The 16,913-nt window shown below is 46.8% G+C and overlaps 1 protein-coding gene across 1 annotated transcript in view; it reads right to left on the bottom strand.

Moving 5' to 3' along the window:
* KANK2 (KN motif and ankyrin repeat domains 2) overlaps positions 1-13,764 on the bottom strand; it is a 198,076-nt gene extending 184,312 nt beyond the window's left edge. The window contains exons 1-2 of the mRNA XM_042450146.1: positions 13,681-13,764; positions 13,439-13,517 (exon numbers count right to left, since the gene is read on the bottom strand). The gene's annotated coding sequence lies outside the window, so the exon portion shown is untranslated. The remainder of the gene's footprint in view (positions 1-13,438; positions 13,518-13,680) is intronic.
* Positions 13,765-16,913: the final 3,149 nt, after the last annotated feature.

Here is a 16,913-nt window from a genome sequence, read left to right as displayed (position 1 = left end):
TGGGGGCTGCCAAAAAAACCCACTTAACCTGAGATAACCTGTCTTGGGAGTTTTCCGAGTTTTCTTAGAAGATTCACATTGTTGCCTGCATGAATAACTGATGCAGGTAGACCCAGTATAACTTTGGGCATGTCACACTCTCTCAGCCTCAGAGGATGGCAATGACAAACCTCCTCTGAACAAATCTTGCCAAGAAAACCCCATGATAGGTTTGCCTTAGGGTTGCCATAAGTCAGAAACAAGTGGAAGGCACACAACAACAAGAACAATTTGTGTCGTGCTTGCAGCAAGCACTTTCCTGAGGGCTTTCAATGTAACTGGGTGCCCACTTGCTTGCCCTTAGACTCTGCGGAGATTTTCAGCTGAGCAAAAGTGATAGGAGCGTAGCAGGATGCTCCTGTCAATTTCGTGCAATTGCACAGAGATCATCAGATGATGTCGTGTGATGTCATGATAATCCCATCAGTATCCCACAAATAAATAGTAGTTTTCTGGCTGCTTTTCATTCACGGGTTTTGGGGGGGGGGCAATGTCTTGCTTTTCTCCTCTAGCATTGCTAGTCTGAGGCTGAAAAATGCCAAGAAATAACCAACTGGAGCCACATCAAAGGCTTGGAAGATTTACAGTCAGCCCTCCATATCCACAGATTTTTTATCCATGGATTCAAGTACCCACGGCTTGAAAAATATTTTTAAAATATATAAATTCCAAAAGGAAACCTTGGTTTTGCCATTTTATATTATTGTTGTTGCTGCTGTATCCCTCCAAGTCATTTTCAATTTATGGCAACCCTGAGGCGACCCTATCATGGGGGTTTCTTCACTAGTTTCAACAGAAGGGGTTTGGCCATTTCCATCCTCTGAGGCTGAGAGAGTGTGACTTGCCCAAGGTCACCAGTGGGTTTCCATGATGAAGCTGGGATTCCAACCTTAGTCTCCAGAGTACTAAGCCAACACTAAAACCACTATGTCATGCTGGCTCTCATTTTATATATGGGGCCGTTTTATATAAGGGGTGCCAGCATGGTGTAGTTGTTTCAGTGTTAGACTATGGCCCCATACAGACAGACCAAAATAAAGCTGCTTTGGGTCACTTTGGAGGTATGCTGTTTAAATGATGCATGTATACTAAGAGTCCGGAAGCTGCGCCAAAGCCACGATCCAGTCCTAAGGACTGGAGTGCAATTTTGGCGCAACTTCCAGACACTTAGTACACAAGCATAATTTAAACAGCACACCTCCAAAGTGACTTGAAGCAGCTTTATTTTGGCCTGTCTGTATGGGGCCTATGACTGTGGGGACCAGAGTACCAGTCCTGGCTTGGCTATAAAACCCTTGGGGTGACCCTGGGCATGTCACACTCTCTCAGCCTCAGACGATGCTAATGACAACCTCCCTCTGAAGAAACTTGGCAAGAAAAACCAATGGGTAGGTTCACCTTAAGGTTGCCTAAGTCAGAAACAACTTGAAGGCATATACAAAAACCACAAGTGCCATTTTACTACATCATCGTATATAATGGAACTTGAGCATTCATGGATTTTGATACCCATGGGGAGGGGGTTCTGGGGCGTAACCACAGCAGAAACCAAGGGCCCACTGAACTTTTTAAAGACTACAACTCCCAGAATACCCATCAGGTTGTGTACTGCAGCTTTCAGTAACTTTCCTAAGTTCTGCCAGAAATCCTCAGTGCATGCCAATGGAGAAGAGGATGCCTTTCCTAAAGACTCACTCTAATATGCAACCTCACTGTGACAGGTGGGTGGGCATTTTGCATGCCTGGTTTCCACACAGTTGTGCCACACAAGAGACAAGGGAAAGTCTTTATCCTCTGCAAAGAATGCCACAAACATGAGTGGGGGGTTGGACATGAAGAAAGAAAGAACGCAGGCAGGCAGGCAGGCAGGCAGGCAGGAATGGTTGGAGTTGTTTGTTGGAGTGGTGATGGAAAGGAGCAAGCTTTTAGCTCTGGGGCTACTGGAATGGAAGTGCAAAAGAAAAAAGGCCATTTCAGCTTGGCAGAGGTGGATGGCAGCTGGAAAACCCCCTCCAGCCCTTCCTGAAGTGGGGCAGCAGCGAAGCAAGGAGGAGGGAAAGGACAGGATTTTTTAATAAGCATCTCCAGCTGCCATGAAAGAGCCAATTGTGTGATTTTGCCGAACTTCGAAAGTCCATTTATACAATGCAGCCCTTCAGTCAACAACGCTGGAGCTGCCACCTTATGCCCTGCGGGCACACTCTTCATTCCTTGGGGAGCTTTTGGGATGAGGAATTCAAGAGATGCCGTTGGTGCCCACTATGACTTTGGAGACCAGGATTCGAATCCAGGCTCGGCCATGCAAACCCACTAGGTGATCTCAGGCAAATCGTACCCTCTCGGCCTCAAGGGAAGGCAATAGCAAACCCTCTCTGAAGAAACTTACCAAGAAACCCCCATGATAGTTTCATCTAAGGCTTGCCATAAGTCAGAAACAACATGAAGACACACAAAACACACACACCAAACTTTGAAAGCCCATTTATTCAATGCAGCCCTTCAGCCAACAATGCTGGTGCTGCCACCTTATGCCTTGCAGGCACAATCTTCATTGCTTGGGGACCTTTGGATGGGAAGTTCAAAAGATGCCACTAATGCCCACCTTATGGATCAGGGCCATGTCACAACAGAGCCCTGAAAACAAATTTGACAGTGGAACACACTCCCTCCGAGTGTAGCGGAATCACCTTCCTTAGAGGTCTTTAAACAGAGACTGGATGGCCATCTTTCAGGGATGCTTTGATTGAGAGTTTCTGCATGGCAGGGGGTTGGACTGGATGGCCCTTGTGGTCTCTTCCAACGCTATGATTCTAAGGATTTTTCCTAAGGATGAAGATAACAATGCTGGAAGGAGGAAGGATGGGGCAGGGCCTGCAGTGAGTTAGGAGCAATGGTTGGCCAAGTTACCTTTTTGACTACAGCTCCCAGAATCCCCATGGCCATGTGCATAAACCTGCTAAACCTCTGTAGCCCTTTCTCATTTGCTGCACGTATCTTCCCCAAATCCTTTAAGCATTCTCTCAAACATTACAGCTGACCCCGTCCCCGACACTAGGAGAGAGAAAGGGATACTTTTTGCTGTAAAGTGGTTCTCAGGAACAGCACTACCCTTGAGGAAGGCATTGGGCTGCATCCACACTGCCATTAAATAATCCAGTTTGACACCACTTTTAAACTGCCATGGATCAATGCTATGGAATTCTGGGGAATTGTAGTTTTATGAGACATTTAGCCTTCTATGTCAGAGAGCTCTAGTGCACAACAAAATACAGTAGGCCCTTCAATGTCCCCAGATTCTTTATCCATGGATAAAACATCCGCAGTTGTTTGAATAATATATATATATATCTATTATATATATATATATAGAAGAGATAGAGAGAGAGAGGGGTGAGAGAGAGAGCGAGAGAGAGAGAGAGAAAGAGAGAAAGAACCTTGATTTTGCCATTTTATTTAAGAGGACACACTTACTATCCTCTTTATTTTATGTGACTTGAGCATCCACCGTATTGCTACCTATGGGAGATCCTAGGACCAATCCCAGAAGATTCCAGGCCCCACTGTACAATTTTTCTACAGAGATGCAGCCTTGTGGAATGGACATTGGGGATAGGGGTCCAGTTAATGGCCAGGTGGGGAAGAATTTTCACTTCGCTTTAGGCAACTCTGACCTTTAAATGCAGCTTGCTAACCATTCTTTCCCTAGATCTTCCTTACAGCATTAAAAAAAATCACTTCTTGAACAATAAATCATTCAGATCAAATTCAGATTAAAAATTAGACAGGCAAAATGACACTACAGTATCTGCATATTTTATGTTGACTTGCATGATTTAATCTGAAAACATAATCTGCATTTTCTTGGTGTTGGTTTTGCACTTCTTTGGCACTTGGTATTTTCCATGCCTCAGTGCAAAACAATTTTTAAAGTGTATCTGGGCTGTGGCTTCTCTCGTAAAAATGAATACTATGCTGCTCTTCATTTTAATTTCAAGCCTGAGTACAATCTTTTGCTTTAACCCTCACCAAGGCAGTCGGGATATTTTATCACTGAGAATCCTGTTTTGTTGCAGAATTCACAGAGAACTAGTCCTGCACGATACATGTTTTTGGCATTAACACCTGTTTCACCAGTTTCAGATACCATTATGTTTTTTGTTCCTCAACAGATGAAACCAGACAGGACAATTATCTATTAAATCTATTATATTTGTGTCTGGCAAGGGGGCGACAAGGAGATCTTACAGCTATACAAAAAAGAAGAACCACCTCATTTGACTATGCATTTGGTGGCTCTGAATATCTGGATACTGTTGAATTTGTTGTTGTTATGTGCCTACACGTTATTTCCAATTTATGGTGATCCTAAGGGATTTTCTTAGCAAGATTTATTCAGAGGAGGTTCCCCTAAGGCTGATAGCGTTTGACTTGCCCAGTGGTTTTCATGGCCAAGCTCACAAATGATTTTGGAGAGAGATAGAAGATTCTAACAAGCCTCTCACGCGATGCTACGTAACTTTCACCAGGCTTTTTTTACTGATGGACTACTGTACCGTCATGGGAAATCTGTTATGATTTTACAATAAATGATAATAATAATGACACCACCAACAACAAACTCTGGTTCCACAACAAACTACTCCTTCCAGAAGTCCATAGCCTTGACCCATGGCAGTTAAAGTGGTGTTAAACCAGATTATTTCTCCAGTGCAGAGGCGGCTTCAGTCATGTGAAAAACCATCTCCTATGACAGTATGGAGTCTCTTAGAAATCCAAGGCCACGTCCCCACTATGATTTAAAGTGAATTGCTGATCGGGTTATATGACAGTTGTTCCCATTTGAAACTGGTTCCAATCCTACTGTGATCGGTTTCAATTGCGATGAATCGAGGCAAATGCAAAAAAACCCACTCTTTCCTGACACTAGTTTTTTGGCAGTTCTTTTGAAAAGAATCGATTCCAAAGCATGTTCAACAAGTGGGAGCGATGGATCTGAATCGTATCATTTGGGAGGGGAGGGACTAATGGCAGAGGGGCTTTCATAGTGGGAATGACAGACCTTTTGGAGTTGATTTACCAACACGGAGTGAAGGTGAATTGCAAACCAGTTTAAATGTAAATGGGAATGAGCCCCCAAAGCTTCCTTCTCACCTTCTCTCCCTTCCGCACTTTGAAAAGAGAGGGCTGAACGGACACAGCCATCACCACCTGCCACCCTTGATAATCTGGACCCAATTAGACCTTAACCTTCAAGGCACTAACAGAAGGCTGTTAATTAGCTGATTGCTAATCACCCTCTAATCGGCTCTTTCCTCTCCCACAGCTGGGTGGCATGAAATGGGATGCCTCTAGGGTCACAAGGACCAGGTAAATTCAGGACACTAAAGTATCTTCCAGACATGGCCAGCCTTTCCTCTGGAAGACTCCAAGCGTTTGTCTTTGTGCCTCCACTCTAGTTTCAAAATGCAGGAAGAGTCTCCATAAGCTTTCCTCTTGGGATCATTTGGTGCCATAAAGAGGCGGACCTTATTATGACTCCCAAAACCTCCAGCCAACATAATCATGGCTATCTGGTGAGGCTGGTGTAGTCTTTAAAAAGTTACTTTCCTGCACTCCATGGTTGGGGTACATCAAGATCCACAACCTGATTTCTCAATAGTTTCTGCTACATTGGTGTAGATTTCTGATCTCGAAAACTTTTACATTAGCAGCAATTTCCTCTGACCACCTTAAATTATACTTTGGAAAGTATGAATGGTTTTTCAGGTGGTGCATGGTGTTCCCAGGAGTGTTTTTTGTATAGACTCTGAATCCTCCTTCTGGGAGTTAAATTCCTGGGCTCTGAACTCTTTAATTCTAAGTATATGTATTTTCCACCTGTTTCTGGTTGTTAGATCTCAGGGTTCCAGTAAAAAAAGGAAAGTAGATCCCAAAAGCCTGAAATCTGCCCAGTTGAGCTTTACTGGAATCAAACAGCTTAGATGGGGGATTCAGATTTGCCCAAACTTATCCAGGGGGAGAGACATGTCCAGATCTGTCCTCCAGAATGTTGCTCTACAGTTGCTGCCCGATAACTTCGAGACACTAGAAATCCTACACAACACACACACACTTGGGGACAAAAATATTTTTGCAGTTTGTGTCCAAGTACTGTAGTACTAAAATCAAACAGACTTATTGCCTTGAATCATAGTTACGGACGTGTTGCAAGCTATGTGGCGCAACACTTACTCGATGCAGGAAATCTGGAGCAAGAGCATCCCAAAGTTTGAAGATCTCCAGGAAAGTCATGGCCTGCATCTGCACTGCAGAAATAATGCAGTCTCATCAAACATAAGATATCATTTTATAGTCCACCTAACCTGTCTGTATCTAATTTCAAGGTTGGCATTTTGTTGTTGCATGCCTGCAAGTCATTTCCAACTTATGGTGAACCAAAAGCAACCCTATCACAAGTTTCTCCAAGGCTGAGAGTGTGTGACTCACCCAAGATCACCCAGTGGGTTTTCATACCTGAGTGGGCAACTGAACCCTGGTCTTCACATTCATAATCCAACACTCAAACCATGCTGGCTTTCCTGGCATTTCCCAGGGTAGTTAAACTCATCCCACAAAACTGCCCTGAAGATAGGCAGGCAAGCAACCAGCCATGCTCAGAAATTAGAAGTGTATCTAAACTATACTGTTGGGTCAGTTTGACACTACTTTTAACAGCTATGCAACTACTTGTCTGCTTTATGGTCTCCTCTAATTACAGCACTAATTCTGCCCACTATAAAGATGTCCTTCTCTGTCCATCCCCAAACACTTTTTGGAAACATCAGCATGCACCACGAAACTGTTTCCCCTTTCTCCTCGAGAGTAAGAACTTTCTCCAATTTCTGGAGACTCCAATCTACTTGTTAAGTCCCCCTTTTTTTTATTAGAAGCACTTTCCACAATCCTAGTAGTGGAGGGGGTATAAACAGAAGATGCCCTTTCCTGCCTCATACTCTTCAACTGCTCTGATTTGGCAGGGACAGTCCCATGAATTCTCTGCCATCCCATTTTTTCAGCTGCTTTTAAAATGTCTCAGTTTTTCTCCCTCCCTTTCTCTTTCTTCTCTTGTAAATTGCTTTCAAAAGGAGTTTGTACTCAGTTAACCCAGCAGGAGAGAAGGGAGAGAAGGAGATGGGATCGTGCCCTTCCCAAATGGTTCATGCCAAAGCAAATGGCTATAGCTTCTTCCTAGTTTCTTCATGAATAAATGTTGTCATCTTAATCACTCCCATGTTGCTTGGCCACATGGCTCCTAGTTTTCATCTGTGAAAATGTTGGAGGGTATGTTGTCCATTTTTACTCTTTCACACAAACACTGCTAAGAGCTCAGACCAAGAAACTGGTTCTGGCTGGATGTTGAGCTTATTACAGTAGATCCATGGAGGAAACAGAGCATGCCTAAAGAGAAAGGATACTAAAGATTTTTGGGTTGCCTTGTACTTTCTTCTTGAAACAGAGGAGCCTTTGGTTTCTGAAAGTCTACTTATATCAAGCAGATTTAGAGACATCTGTTTATAATCTCTCCCCATTTCCTGCAACTCTTTCTGCAGGAAAGTCTTCAAAATCTACCCAGAAGGTGGCCTGTGACTGTGACCAAACAAAAGCCCCGTGTCCTACTCCTTTCATGCTACATAGTTATAGCACTATGAATCCACTTATGGTTGCATCCAAATCTTGGAGTTTGTAGTTTGGTCAGAAGTAGAGTTGCCACATCCTGGTTCCTGGTGGAACATTCCCGGTTTTCCAACCGTTTGGAATGTCCCGTCCCAGGTTGGCAGCAGTCCCGGGAGCTCCCAGTGACCACGTCCTTCCCCCTTGGCTGCCACACTTTTAGTGCGGCAGCAGCATTAATGCAAGGTCTAGCTGCCATGCTAGACCTTGCTGGGAAGAGGGGCTTGGGGTGGGTCTCAGGGCTGGGCTCCAGAGGAGGAGGAGGCCGTGCCAAGGCCTCCTCCTCTGGAGTACAGCCCACTAGGAGGAGAGAGGCCACTACCGCACAGGCAAGGCCTTCTCCGGAGGAGCATCCTCCACCTGTGAGAAGGCCTTGATGCTGAGCTGGGCCCCGAGGAGAGAGGCCAAGTGGCTAGGCACCGTGCGGCTGCCACTGAATGAGGGATTAGGAAGAAGAGAGGCCCGTTTTCAGGGGGTTGGGTCCTCTTCCCTTCTTCCTCCTCTTCTTCTTCCCCTCTTCCTCCTCGTCTTCGTCCTCTCTTCCTCCTCATCTTCTTCCTCTTCCTCCTCTTCCTCCTCCTCTTCTTCCTCTCTTCCTCCCCTTTTCCTCCTCTTCTTCTTCCTCCTCTTCTTCTTCCCCTCTTCCTCCTCCTCCTTCCTTTTTCTTCTCCCCCCTTCTTCCTCCTCTGCTGCTGTTGTTGTTGTTTGCCTTCAGCTCCTTTCTGACTTATGATGACCCTGCAGAATTTCCTTGGCCAGTTTCTTCAGGGGAGGTTCACTTTACCTTCCCCTGAGAGGCTGAGAGAGTGTGACTTGCTGCTCAAAGTCACCCAGTTGGTTTCCATGGCCGAGCTGGGATTTGAACACTGGTCTCCCATTGTCCTAGGCCACTACACCATGCTGGACCCTCCACTGCACTTAAAGGTACAGTACTCAGTTATTCTTTGTTATTATTTACCTTTAAGTTGTTTTCCACCATATGGAGACCCTAAAGCAAACCTATCCCGGGATCTGCTTGGCAAGTTTTGTTCAGAGGAGGTTTGCCAGGGCTTTCTGATGAGGAAGCTGAGAGAGTGTGACTTGCTTGAGCTTGAGGTCACCCATAGGCAGGGAAATGAACCCTGGTCTCCAGAGTCCTAGTCCTCCACCCAAAGCTACATCCCAAACTTCTATCCAGGAAGAATGTCAAAATGTCCTCCATTTTGAGCGTGCCTAAGAAGCATGCGTTTATATTAATGCTTTTTGAATTTATTAATTTTTTTGGTTTTTAGTTGCTCGTGTCCTCCATTTACAAAATAAGTCCTACATTTGTCCTACATTTTTTTACATTTGTCCCAATTTAGAGGTAGACAGCTATGGCAACCCTAGTCAGAAGCAACAAAGGGGCTCTCTGGTTGAAATGTCTAAATATCCCTCTATAAAATGCAATTTCCAGGTTTCCATAGGCTGGAGCCATGGCAATTGAAATGTAATCATAGTGTTACAGATGTCCAACGTGGTATAGTAGTTTGAGAATTGGAATTGGAGGCCAGGCTTCGAATCCTGGCTCAGCCATATAAACCCACTGGTTGACCTTGAGCAAGTCACACTCTCTCAGCCTCAGAGGAAGGCAATGGCAAACCTCTTCTGAACCAATCTTGCCAAGAAAACCCTAGGATAGGGTCCCCATAAGTTGGAAGGCACACAACAACAACAACAACATAGTATAACAAGTGTGCAGTATGAGAGAATCATAGCTTTGTAATAGTTCTCCAACTACATTGTACTAGTTCTCCAAATACATGATACAAAAGCAGATGATGTGTGATTCTGTAGAAGGAAATACATCCTCATCTTGAAGCCAGCTCCTGGAATTCCATCCAAATGCTCTTAACATTCCTTCATGTTCAAGTATGACCAAGAAATAGAAGTCATAGAAGGGCATGGTTGCACAGGCAGAATCTAGCCAGTCTCTACAAAGCAGCCTTTTGATAGTGTTTTGATCTGGGAAATGGTAAAACAGCAACAAAATTTGTTTCTCACTCAAGTCACAAAGGCAGAAAGAAAGTTTGGCTGTATCCCAATGATGTCACCAAATGCAACCCATTTCCTTTTTCACTTATACAGCTGGCCGTCTGTATCCACATATTCTTTATCCACGGACTCAAGCATCCATGGCTTGAAAATATTCAAAAAGATATAAATCCCCAAAAGTAAAGTTTTATTTTGCCATTTTAATAAGGGACACAAATCTACTACCCCACTGTCTATACTGTGACTTGAGCATTCACAGATTTTGGTATCCATGACGGATCCTGGAACCAAACCCCAGTGGATACCAAGGGCCCACTGCCAGTATTTTTGCTAGTCTCATACAAATCTTGAAGTAGAGAACACTCAGAATGATTATAATGCAACAAGTTAAACAGAGACAAAGAATGCTTCTCTTGCACAAGCTCACACAGTTAAACTGAAGGAAACACCAGTAACTATGTAGACAGCAAGAATACTGGGTTAAATGTCCCTGCTGCTCAGGGTGTTGCCAAAACTCTGGAGTGCTAAACCTGGATACCAATCTCTTGATCCTTGTTGTTGTCAACTGCCCTCAAGTTGACTTGAGGCGACCCATGGCGACCCTATGAATAAGAGACCTCCAAGTCCTTGGACCTTATCACACATTGGGAGGGGGGGGGGGTTGCAGCTCAAATCCGCAGTCACTCCTGTTCTAGCAATGCAAAGCGTGATGTTTTTCCACACCAGATCCGGAGTCACTCCTGTCTAGCAATGCGGACTGAGGTTAAAACGTGATGTTTTACCACACCTGGTTGCCTTTCTGTTGTCCTTCCAAAGTGAAGGAGAAGCGAAGTCAGTTCGATTCCAAGTACAGTAAGTCATGTGATGCGGATTCAAGCAAAGAGGAGTGAGTGCACATTGTATTACCACACCGGAGGGTTCAACGATTCGAATCAGCATCCTTGGGCATGCTCAGTGGGGCTCTGGACACTGCCCTCCTTCCCTGTCACTGGGGGTCCCTGGGGCCAGGATTGGGATGCAGGAGAAGGCAGGGGATGATGGGATATGTCACTAGGGGTGACTGGAGCCAGGATTGGGATGCAGGAGAAGGCAGGGGATGATGGGATAGGTCACTGGGGGTGACTGGAGCCAGGATTGGGATGCAGGAGAAGGCAGGGGATGATGGGATACATCACTGGGGGTGGCTGGAGCCAGGATTGGGATGCAGGAGAAGGCAGGGGATGATGGGATAGCTCACTGGGGGTTGCTGGAGCCAGGATTAGGATTTGCTTGAATGTGTGTTTGCGTGAATGTGAATATACAGATATATATGTGTGTGTGTGTGCATTTGCATGAATGTGAATATATATGTGTGTATATGTGTGTGTTTGCGTGGATGTGAGGAGGAGGAGGATGGGTTAGGTGACAGAGGGGATGAGATGGGGATGCAGGAGCAGTCAAGGGATGATGGGTTAGGTGGCAGAGGGGGGTGAGATGGGGATGCAGGAGCAGTCGGGATGATGGGTTAGGTGGCAGAGGGGGCGAGATGGGGATGCAGGAGCAGTCAGAGGATAAAGGGTTAAGTGTCAGGGTGAAGGAGGGGAGCAGATTGGAGTCTAGGAGGACGCAGGGGACACAGGGGATGATGGGATCGGCTGGTTGGCAGAGAGGAAAAGATGGCATGAAGGAAGAGGAGGGGAATGACGGAGCAGGACGCAGGGGCCAAGGGGGGTGGCATCGGAGTGCTTTTCCACACCAGACCAATTCAAAGTGCAATCGAAGTGAGCCTGGAAGCAAATTCTGTGAAGTCACTTTTTTTTCCAGTTTTACCAAAATGAGGGGTCACTTCGGAATCACTGCAGAAGCACCTCGCAAGCAGCTCCCATAGAAATCAATGGTGTCTGATAACACAGTCACTTTACGACGTGAAACCGCATCGTTGGAAGTGCAATCACTTCGGAAGTGAGCCGGAACTGAGCCAGAAAACCACCAAAAAGCTCTGTGTGATATACCTCCTTATCTTCAACCACCCTGCTCAGCTCTTGAAGATTCATGGCCATGCAGGGTGACCAAGTGTCCTAACATTCCAAAAGTAAAGCCTAAAAACACTCGTGTAAATATAAATCCATGATAGTTGTGCTCCAAATGGAGGATGTTTTGGAATTCCTCCTGGACAGAAGGTTGAAATGGAAGACATGTGCACGGTTACCAGATATCCTAACTGCCAAGGAGGACAAGGCACCGCCATATGTAGGAAATTCAAGAAAAATGTAGGCCATTCCCAAATAAAAGCTCAAAACACTCATGTAAATATAAATGCATGCTTCTTAAGCCTGCTCCAAATGGAGGACGTTTTGGAATTCTTCCTGGTCAGAAGGTTGAAATAGAGGACATGTGACCAGATGTCCTAACTGCCACGGAGGACAAGGCACCACCATGTGTAGGAAATTCAAGAAAAATGTAGGACATTCCCAAACAAAAGCTCAAAACACTAAAGTAAATATAAATGCTTGCTTCTTAGCCATGCTCCAAATGGAAGATGTTTTGGAACTGGACAGAAGGTTGGAATGGAGGACATGTCCTGAGAAGTGTACCTGGTCAACCTGTGGCTTCTCCCATTAAATCGGATACGCTCTTAATACATCGCTGGAAAGGGGAACATATGGAACAGTGGCCAATTCTTTGCCTTTTTCCATTTTGGCTACCCAGATGTTCCCAATTAGGGGGCCCCTCTCTCCCCATACACCCCCTTTCCCCAGCTGGCTATTTTCTGGGGACCCAAAAGCTTCCCGCTCTTGGAAAGTGTGGGGAGAGATTTGGCAGGCCTCTTCCTTCCTCAACCCACCACCCTTTCACAGCCCCCTTGTTTTCGATCCCGCTGTTCCTTCGGTGAGCCTATAGCTTCCAAGATGTTGCTTTGATTCCTCGCCCACTGCTTCTTGTGGAAGGGAACTGGAAATCCCAGACCCACCCCTTGGAGGTCCCAAAGCAAGGCGCAGGCCAAAGCCAGCCTGACTTTGGGCGGAGAGGATGGGGGTGGGATGTGGAAGGAGAAGGAGGCGCACAAAGTGGAAAACAACTTTTCCAGCTCAAAGTTTCTTCATCTCCCAGCAGCCTCTCTAATGGCAAACAGCTGTAGATGACCACACTGGGCCTCCTCCTCCTCCTCCTCCTCTTTCTCTCTCCTTTCCTCCAAACCTAAAAACAGGAATGCAGAACTGCAAGGCAGAGCACCAGGGTTGGAAACACAGAACTGCAAGGCAGAGCACAGGACCAGGGTTGGAAACACAGAACTGCAAGGCAGAGCACAGGACCAGGGTTGGAAACACAGAACTGCAAGGCAGAGCATAGGACCAGGGTGGGAAACACAGAGATGTTGTTTGTTCTTCTTTGAAGTTATATGGGTTGTTTTTTCCAACACAGAGAAGGAGGTAGTAGTAGTAGAGAAAGGCTCAGCCTGGCAAAAAGGATGGGGGAAAGGGGTCCTAGAATCCTAGACTCATAGCCCCCTAGAGTTGGAAGAGATCCCTTCAAGGGCCATCCAGTCCAGCCCCCTTCTGCCATGCAGGAACGCTCCATCAAAGCATCCCCAGTGACAGATGGCCATCCAGCCTCTGTTGAAAGACCTCCTTTGGAGCATCCTTGGAGCTTTGAGAAAGCCAAGAAGGAGGACCCTTTTGCATGGGCCAGGACTTACCCAAAGGCGACAGGGGGGGTCTCTTTCCCCCGCTGGCTGGCCAGGAGTTCTCTACTCCGTCCGCCACACTTGCCAAAACCTGAGCAAGAGAGGAGAAGAAAAGGGAGGCTGAGGAGCAGAAGTTTTGAGCAAGCCTTGGGAGAAGGAGAAGGAAAAGGAGGGTGCCAATGGCCAGAAGGACATGAGGAGGAGGAGGAGCCTCTCTCTCCTGGCCAAGGGAGATGCCCAGGAAGGTGCCTTACCTGCTGCTCCCTGGGGCCAGCCAGCCAGCCTGGAAAGCCCTGCTCCGGGCTCCGGACCCAGAAGCAGCAGCAGCAGCCTCTTCGCTTAGCTGAAAGGATGGGAGGGAGGAAGGGAGGGGAAGAGGAGGCCTGGCTCCACCCTGCCAGGGGGAGGAAGGCAGGAGGGCGATGCTAGGCCAGGGGGGTCCGTCCCCCTTTTCCAGGACGCGTCCTACATTTGCAGACTTCTCCAAGATCCTCCCTTTGGAGCATCACTAAGGAGCATGCATTGGCATTGCTAGGAGTCTTTTGCAGCTTTCATTGCAGCATGTCCTTCCTCTTTTGCAGTTAGGTCCAGCAGGATGCCCCGAGGTCCTCCTTTTCTCCAGGATCCGTCCTCCATCCCCAGCCTTCAGGACCAGGGGGAGTTCTTAAACCTTCTCCCTTTGGAGCATCACTAAGAAGCAGGCATTGACTTTGCTAGGAGCCTTTTGGAGCTTTGATTGGGGAACAGCCTCCATGAGCTCCTCCCTTTGGAGCAGCACTGAGAGGCACATCCAGGCTGCCCAGGGGTCCTCCTTTTCCAGGACTCGTCCTCCATGGCCCCCTCTGCTCCCGGAGGACTTCCCCAACGTCCTCTCTTTGGAGCAGCACTAAGGAGCAGGCATTGGCCTTACTTGGAGTCTTTCTGAGCTTTGCTTGGGGCATGTCCTCCCTTTTTCTGGAAAGTCCTCCATTTAGTGGTGCCTTGTCCTCCTTGGTGGTTAGAGATCTGGCCACCCTAAGGGAGCACAGACGTCCTCCTTTCTCCGGACCTGTCCTCCATTTTCAGCCTTCTGCCTGAGGGGGGGAATTCCCCAAGGTCCTCCCTTTGGATCATCTCAGAAGCATGTATTGGCATTGCTAGGGTCTTTTTGAGCTTTGCTTGGGGCCTCTCCTCCATTAGGTTCTCCCTTTGGAGCAGCATTGAAAGGCACATCCGGGCTGCCCAGGTGTCATCCTTTCCCAGGACACGTCCTCCATGCTCCCTTCTCGTCCAGGAGGACTTCCCAAAAGTCCTCCCTTTGGAACAACAATCAGAAGCATGGATTGGCATTGCTAGGAGGGTTTGGAGCTTTGATTTGGGCATACCCTCCTTTGCAGTTAGGTCCAGGTTGCCCAGAGGTCCTCCTTTTCTCCAGGACACGTCCTCCATCTACACCTTCTGGTCCAGGAGGAATTCCAAAACATCTTCCCTTTGGAGCATCACTAAGAAGCATGTTTGGCGCTTTCATTTGGAACTGTCCTCTCTTTTTTCTGAAAGGTCCCACATTTGGTGCCAACTTACCTTCATTGATGCAAATTGATTGTGCCAACTTACCATCATTGATGCAAATTTAGAAATATGTCCGGGGTGGCCAGTGGTTCTCCTTTTCCAGGACACCTCCTCCGTTTCAACCTTATGTCCAGGAGGAAGTCCAAAGTGTCCTCTATTTTGAGCTTTTACTTGGGAAAGTCCTCCCTTTTTTGGGAGGCCCTACATTTTGGCAATTCCTTGTCCTCCTTGACGGTGAAGCCATCTGGGCACCCTGGGTCAGGGTGACCAGTCATCCTCCTTTTTCCAGGACTTGTCCCTCATTTCAGCCTTCTGTCCAGGAGGAATTCAGCATCCTCCCTTTAGAGCAGGACTTAACAGCAATAGCAATAGCAAGTACACTTCTATACCGCTTCTAGTGAGCTCAGCACTCCCGAAGCTGTTTACAATGTCTTTAGCCAACTGCCCCAACAAGCTGGGTACTCATTTCTGCAAAAGGATGGAAGATTGAGTCAACCTTGGAGCCCTTGTCTAGGATGTGTCTACATTTAACCACTGCACCACTATATTCTGCTTTGGTCAGGCCTAGGGTTGCCATATCCCGCCTGGGGGCGGGACTTTCCCAGTTTGGGGCGGGTCCGCACAGTCCCGCCCAGGTTTGCTCTTTGTCCCGGGTCCCCCGCCCCCCCGGCGACAGAGGTGGACAGGCAGGGGAAAAGAGCCTTTCCTCTTCTTTCTCCTCCTCCTCTTCTTCTGCCTCCTCTTCTCCTCCTCCTCTTCTTCCTCCTCTTCTTCCTCCACTTCTTCCTCTTCATCTTCCTCCTCCTCTTCCTCCCCTTCTTTTTCATCTTCTTCCTCCTCCTCTTCTTCTCCACTTCTTCTTCTTCTCCTCCTCCTCTTCTTCCCCTCTTCCTCCCCTTCTTCTTCCTCTCTACTTCCTCTTCTTCCTCCTCCTCATCCTCTTCTTCCTCCTCATCTTCTTCTCCTCTACCTCCTCCTCTGCTTCTTCCTCCTCTTCTTCTGGTGTTTGGCCAGAAAGGGAAGTACATTTCTGCCATCTGTCTAGGAATAATGCCAAATGTCCTCCATTTTGATCATGCCTAAGAAACATGCATTTATATTAACATTTTTTTAAAATCATCAATTTTTTTCGCGTGTCCTCCATTTTAAAAAATGTGCCCTACACTTGAAATTTTTGTCCTACATTTGTCCCGGTTTGGAGGTCCTGACTTATGGCAACCCTAGTCAGGCCTCACCTGAAATACTGTGTCCAGTTCTGGGCACCACCATTCAAAAAGGAGGTTGAGAAACTGGAGCGTGTCCAAAGGAGGGAGACCAAAATGGAGAAGGGGCTAGAAGCCATAAAGGATGTGTTTAACCTGGAGAAGAGAAGGGTGATATGGTATCCCTGTTTAAATATTTGAAGCGGTGTCACATTGAGGATGAAGCAAGCTTATTTTCTGATGCTCCAAAGAATAGGACCGAAAGGTTCAGACGACAGGAAAAGCAATTCTACATAAACAATAGGAAGAAAATCCTGATAGTAAGAGTGGAAGATACTGATTTGAAGTGTGGTTCTGAAAGAACTAGACTATTTTTTTTAAAATAGTCAGTAGTTAAAAAGCAATCCTATTACCGAAGCTGGTCCAAAGCATTTTCCTCCCAGAGGCAAAGTGGCTCCACCTTCCCTTACTCCATGTCCAGAAACTGACTGGCCTGTAATTTTATTTCAGCACTGGTGAAGAGACAGTGTCCTCTGCCTCACCTGAGGGAATCAAGCTGCTTTAGCCTCAGAACAGGGCCTATGGTCTCAGTGGCATCACTAAGGGGGTGCAATGGATTCAGACCACACCAGGTGACACCCCAGAGGGAGGTATAAACTGGTGTAGCTGCTGGGTGCGTGAGAAAGGGCGTCATGTCCCAGCAGTCATGCAAGACCTGAAAAGGCTGACTGGAGCAA

Source organism: Sceloporus undulatus, chromosome 2, assembly GCF_019175285.1.
Source record: "Sceloporus undulatus isolate JIND9_A2432 ecotype Alabama chromosome 2, SceUnd_v1.1, whole genome shotgun sequence".
Taxonomy (NCBI): Eukaryota; Metazoa; Chordata; class Lepidosauria; order Squamata; family Phrynosomatidae; genus Sceloporus; species Sceloporus undulatus.
The sequence above is the reverse complement of the archived record's forward strand: the minus strand, read 5'-3'. Positions and strand labels throughout refer to the sequence as shown.